We start from the raw sequence: 6,973 nt of genomic DNA on the forward strand, positions 1-6,973 counted from the left end.
TTTGATTCATCATGCATGTGAGATACCTATCAATGATGTTGTAGTCATAGTCACAAAACCATGTGACAAACTTTTGGGCATCATTCATGTTCCCTCTATAGCTCTTGATAGAGTAGCACAATGGTCTTCAAACATGGCCCTTTTATGAGTTGTGGACTTCAAATCCCAGAATCCCTCAGCTAGCCAGGCTGGCTGAGGAATTCTGGGAGTTGAAGTCCACAAGTTCATAAAAGAGCCAAGTTTGAAGATCCCTGGGGTAGCATGTTTCCTGAACAAGGTAATGCTTAATCTTCTTAAAACCTCAGGTGTTGATCATTGTAATTTCTTAGACTATATAATTTGTATTATGTGGGCTAGCTTTGAAGAAACTACATCTGGCATAGGCACAGAGGTATGTCTGCTGATGGGAGTTAAGCAGTATGGCAGTTGTACCATTTCCTGGATTATGAAACTGTGAGGATCATATTTTGGTTATCTCTCAGTTAGACTGAGCATTTAAACGTATTCCAGATCCCATATTTTGGATCATAGCAACAGCCAATCTGATTGACTTACTGCAATCTATTTCATAGTCTTTTCAATTTTCCTAATGCATACTAGTAGAATGGTTTGTCTTCAGAAGTTGTGGGCGCTCCATTACTGGAAGTTTTTAAGAAGAGATTGGACAGCCATTTGCCCAGAATGGTTTAGGGTCTCCTGCCTGAGCAAAGGGTTGGACTAGAAGACCTCCAAGGTCCCTTCCAACTTTGTTATTCTGTAAGTTGTAATCTGTTATTTTATGGGAACCTTTTGCACTGAAACAAAAATCTTTCTAAGAGAGTATTAGATAGCTTTGCATTCAACATATATTGATTTACAGGTAAAAAGAGGAGTGTGCCATTGTTCGTTTAATTAGATGGAGAATTAATATGATATGAAAACCAAAAACAATTCCCAATTAGCTTGCTCAAAGGAGTGGAGATGGCTTTAGCTTCTATTCTATATAAATTTTGATACAAGCTGACATACATTTTTGGCCCTGTCACATCTTATATGTTTTCTTTGACAGTGTTTCTGAATCTCATCAACCTCAGAGATAACTCGTGGTTATGAGTTCCCCTATCTCATATATTTAATTGGTTAATTCCTCAAGTTTAGGAGAGGAAAAAACTATAATTATGAATTGATCTTCTTTAACATTGAATACAACATCCAAGAGTTGTATACTATGCTATGCTCTGCTCTACATTACTAAATACAATGCACTGCAAAACAACACAAATTACAATCTTAATTGAAAAAAAGATTGCAGAAAAGGTTGACATTTCTGGCAAGTACATATCTTAAAATATATGGGTAAACCAGATACACTAATACTCTCCCCCCCCCCCGTTGTTGCCACTCCAAATTATAAGAATATGATATTTGTTTTGTCATATAGTAAGGCCTTTATACCTCCCCATAGTTAATTATGCTCGGTATAAGAGTACAGTGGAAGCAATACTATGTGATAAAGATGAGAAAGGAAATTATCTGTTTTGTCAAATACATTTCTTGATGCTTGATTTTGAAAGAAGAAAAAAAAACATTTCTCACTGTCAGTGAGAATGCAAGGAGAGTGCCCAAAATTAGCAGTTTGAATTAAGGCAGGGAAAATAAAGGAATACATTTCTTTCTATAGTGTGATGGAGAAAAAAATCCTGGGACACCCCCAGCATCCTTCTCTCTTCTCAGTTACTGAGTGACGAGGTTCAGGACTGTTTCCCTACTCCATCAGGATACTGTTTAAAGTCTCCTAGAAACCTTTATTCCAGGGGTTCTCAATCTTTCTAATGCCGCGACCCCATAATACAGTTCTCCATGTTGTGGTGATCCCCAACCACTTATACATCACCGGGTGCCAGGGGCGTGGCCAAAGAAAAGGGGAAAAAATGGCGGACAGCCTTGTTTGGCGATCCCCGTGAAATGGTCATTCGACCCCAAATGGGGTCCTGACCCACAGGTTGAGAACCACTGCTTTATTCAATGCCTGCCAAGTTTGGGTCAAGCATACAAAAAACACTGTTCCTTGGGTGAAACACTGAATACCTTCCAAACAAGCTTTTACGGTTATTTTCACAAAAAGAGTTGCAGGTAGTATGTTCATGTTGGCTGCTTCTACACAAATTATTCTGTATTTCATCATGTCCAATTGGAAGTTTTCTGGTCTTGTGCACGTGTAATGAAGTGTCTAGATCACGATCATGTGAAATATTAATACCGTTTTATAAAACTTTAGTAAGCGCACATCTAGATATTGCATCTAGTTTTGGTTGTCACATTATAAAAAAGATGTTGAGACACTGGAAAGCGTGCAGAAAAGAGCAACTCAAATGATTAAGGGCCTGGAGACTAAAACATATGAAGAATGGTTGCAGGAATTGGGTATGTCTAGTCAAGTGAAAAGAAGGACTAGGGGTGACATGATAGCAGTGTTTCAATATTTGAGGGGCTCCTGCAAAGATGAGGGAGTCAAGCTATTCTCCAAAGCACCTGAAGGCAGGACAGGAAGCAATGGATGGAAACTAATCAACCTAAAACAAAGGAGAGATTTCCTAACAGTGAACAATTAACCAGTGGAATGGCTTGCCTTCAGAAGTTGTGGATGTTTCATCACTGGAGGCTTTTAAGAAGAGATTAGACAACCATTTGTCTGAAATAGTATTAGGCCTCCTGCCTGAGCAGGGGGTTGGATTAGAAGACCTCCAAGGTCCCTTCCAACTCTTTTATTCTGTGTTCTCTGTTCTGCCTCTAATGTTTCAGCAACATGCATTGGATAAGGACATTTTGCAAATATAGAGGTCCTTTCAGATATAATAATAATAATAATAATAATAATAATAATAATAATAATAATAATAACCCCCAGTGAGGCACTACCTTGACGTGGTTGTGGGGCTTGTGTACTCTGAGGAAGATGAGAGCTATGCCAGAGGTTCAACCATACTGGACAGGTCTCATCAGAGGAGTCAGACAAAGAGTGTCTCTCCCATAAAAAAAATGGTGAGACGTAAATTTCAGAATGCCATACCGGCTCGGACGTCGCCCGGGTTAACAAGGTCCGCACTAGATATTGGAGTTCCTGGATATCTGGTGAAAAATGGGTTACAGGACTCAGGACTGTTGGCTGAGCAACCAGGGCCAGCAGCTGCAGAACTACTGGAAGAAAAGGTGTTTACCCGTCGCAGATACACAGTGATGGAAAACAAAGAAATAATGATCTGTTACTACAGATCAAGTCCAACAAGACGAGGATATCTAAAACGAATGCACCAATTCTGGAAAGAACAACATCCAGAATCAGAAATAACAGAACAGAGACTAGCAGATCAACGCCGATTTATAACACGAAATAAAGTATTTACAGAAACAGAATTAGACGAACTGCAAAGGTTTACCCAGGGCAAAGAAATCAAAGCCTTACAAGAAGTAATTCAGAATGTAGAGGCAAACCAGGGGGAGTTGGCAGTGAAAGAATCCAGTAGAGATATACAACTGTTCTCATTGGAAAACCAGGCACCTCTTCCTCAGGAAGAACAAAACCCTCTAACTAAAGAAATAAAAGAATTGAAACAAAGATACTTTGAGGCATCTAGACAGCACAAAAAAACAACAGAATAATGCCCTGCTGCATTAAGCTTTTGTTCCAAAGAAAGCTAGCACAAGCATTAAAAAGATGCACATACTGCAATAGCAAGTTATAGAGCCCCAATTCCCTGCAAGAAACAAACCAAATTTTTAATGTACAAGCACAGCTGCAGTTATAACAGAATACCTGTATGTAAAAATCCAACAAAAGAAAACAACAACAGTGCACCAGACAACATGGAAGGTTGACCTAGAAAAATATAGATCCAAGTTAAGATCCACATGCAAGCAAGCTGAACAGTGAAAGAAAATAAGCTGAGAACAAGAAGAACCCAGAATACCTAATCAAGAAATACCACTTAGAAACAAGTAAGATCAAGGAAGCTCTGGAAATAATAAAGCAACAAATAACAGCTATAGCCAGGAAAATCAGTAGATATGAAGCTCGAATTGCAAACTATAGGCAGAACCTCCAATTTCAATCCAATCAGCAACGTTTCTACCAATCCATCAATGGAGAAACTGCAAGGAATCAGTCAGTACCTGACAAGGAAGAAACAGTGCAATTCTGGAAGCAGGTATGGGATAACCCAAAGAAATACAACAAGGATGCAGCTTGGTTAAAAGAAGTGGATTCAAATAAAACAGAAGTTGAAATGAAAGAACTAGTAATAACAACAAAAATGGTAGAAAAAAGAGCAAAGAAAATCAAAAATTGGTCAGCACCAGGTGAAGATGAACTGCATGGGTTTTGGTTGAAACATCTAACTGTTATACACCCACTCATTGCCAAGCAGTTCAACAATATACTACAAGGAGGAGAAATTGAAAAGTGGCTAACAACTGGTAAAACCTACCTAATAATGAAAAATCCAGCAAAAGGGGCAACACCAGGTAACTACAGGCCAATTACCTGCTTACCCACAACTTTCAAATTACTAACTGGTGTAGTAGCTGATGCAGTGCAACAGCATCTAGTTGAAAACAATCTCTTTCCACCTGAGCAGAAAGGAAACCGCCCCAATAGCAGAGGAACAAAGATCAACTCCTAATAGACAAAATGATCTTGGAAAACTGCAAGAGAAGGAAGACCAACCTGAATGTGGCATGGATTGACTACCAAAAGGCATTTGACTCTCTGCCACATGATTGGATAATAAAGTGCCTAGAAATAACAGGAGTCAGTAGAAACATCAGAAAATTTGTGCAAAGATCGATGTCACAATGGAAGACACAGTTGCAGATCAATGGTGAGAGGCTGGGAGAGGTTAATATCACGAGAGGAATATTTCAAGGAGATTCATTATCACCATTACTATTTGTTATTGCACTGTTTCCTCTGTCAACAATACTGAATAACTCAGGACATGGCTATCAAACATCCAAAACATCTGCTAGACTATCCCACCTCCTCTACATGGATGATCTGAAGCTGTATGGAAAAACATCATCTGAAATAGAATCGCTGCTCAACACTGTCCGTATATATAGCCAAGATATTGTAATGGAGTTTGGCTTGGACAAATGTGCCACACTTACTATCAAACCCGGAAAAATAGTGAAAACTGAAGGAATCAAGATGCCCCACGAAAATAACATTAAGAGTCTGGATGAGGAAGAATACTACAAATACTTGGGTATCCTTCAAAGCTGACAACATCAAGCCACTGAAGTCCCAGAAAAGATAGAGGTGATACATCAAAGAGTGAAGAGATCTTAAAATCCAAAAAAAACTCAATGGAGGAAATACCTAAAGTCAATCAACACCTGTGCAATCCCCTTCATTAGATACCAGCTGGAATAATGGACTAGACTCAAGAGAACTAAACGCATTGATAGGCATACCAGAAAAATAATGACAATGAATCACGCCCTTCATCCACGCAGTGCATTGATAGACTTTATCTACCAAGGCAAATGGTGGGCGTGGAATGCTACAAGTACGATCAGATGGTTGAAGAAGAAAAAATGGCTTTGGAGAAACTCTGAAGAAACCATGATGAGATGCCTGAAATTTAGTATATCAGGGAAGGCTTACTAAGCTACTGGGAAAAAAAAAAAGAGACCGAAACCAACTGGCCTACAAGAAAGACCAAATGAAGAACAGAATAGAGGCATGGGAAGACAAAGCACTACCTGGCCAATACATGAAAAAAATAGCTGGGAAAGCAGATAATAATAACACCTGGCAATGGCTAAGAGCAGGAAAATTGAAGAAAGAGACCGAGGGACTAATTCTGGCTGCACAAGACCAAGCCTTACGGACAAATGCATACAAAGTCAAAATTGAGAAGACAGCAACAGACAGTAAGTGCCGCCTATGCAAAGAAGCTGAAGAAACAGTGGACCACTTGGTAAGCTGTTGCAAGAAGATTGCACAGACTGATTACAAGCAGCGGCATGACAAAGTAGCAACAATGGTGCATTGGAAGATCTGCAAAAATATCATTTGCCTGTAAGCAAAAACTGGTGGGATCATAAAATAGAGAAAGTAATAGAAAATGATAAAATTAAACTGCTCTGGGACTTCAGAATTCAAACATACAAGCACCTGCAACATAACACCCCAGACTTAACAATTGTCGATAAGAAAGACAAAAAAGTCTGGATAGTGGACGTGGCAGTGCCTGGAGACAGCAGAATAGAAGAGAAAGAACTGGAGAAGATAACAAAATACAAAGACCTACAAATAGAAATAGAAAGACTGTGGCAAAAGCAAGCAAGGGTATACCAATAGTCATAGGTGCCTTGGGTGCAATCCCAAAACAACTGGAGCACCACTTGAACACCATTGGCATTGACAAATTCGCTATTAGTCAATTGCAAAAGGCGGCCTTATTAGGAACTGCTTCCATCCTGCGACGATATCTGTAATACCATCAAACATCCACATCTGCCTATCCCAGGTCCTGGGTAAGGACTCGATAGGTAGACAAAATGCCCAATCCAGTCTGAACATCTGGCTGACTGTGCGATGATCCATAATAATAATAATAATAATAATAATACCCCCGTGAGACAACTACCTTGACCGTGTTGTGTGGCTTGTGTACTCTGAGGAAGATGAAAGCTATGCCAGAGGTTCAACCATACTGGACAGGTCTCATCAGAGGAGTCAGACAAAGAGTGTCTCTCCCATAAAAAATATGGTGAGACGTAAATTTCAGAATGCCATACCAGCTCGGATGTCGCCCGGGTTAACAAGGTCCGCGCTAGATATTGGAGTTCCTGGATATCTGGTGAAAAATGGGTTACAGGACTCAGGACTGTTGGCTGAGCAAACAGGGCCAGCAGCTGCAGAACTACTGGAAGAAAAGATGTTTACCCGTCGCAGATACACAGTGATGGAAAACAAAGAAATAATGAT

The sequence above is a fragment of the Crotalus tigris genome, unplaced genomic scaffold (assembly GCF_016545835.1).
Source record: "Crotalus tigris isolate CLP2741 ecotype Arizona unplaced genomic scaffold, ASM1654583v1 scf7180000020838.190719, whole genome shotgun sequence".
Taxonomy (NCBI): domain Eukaryota; kingdom Metazoa; phylum Chordata; class Lepidosauria; order Squamata; family Viperidae; genus Crotalus; species Crotalus tigris.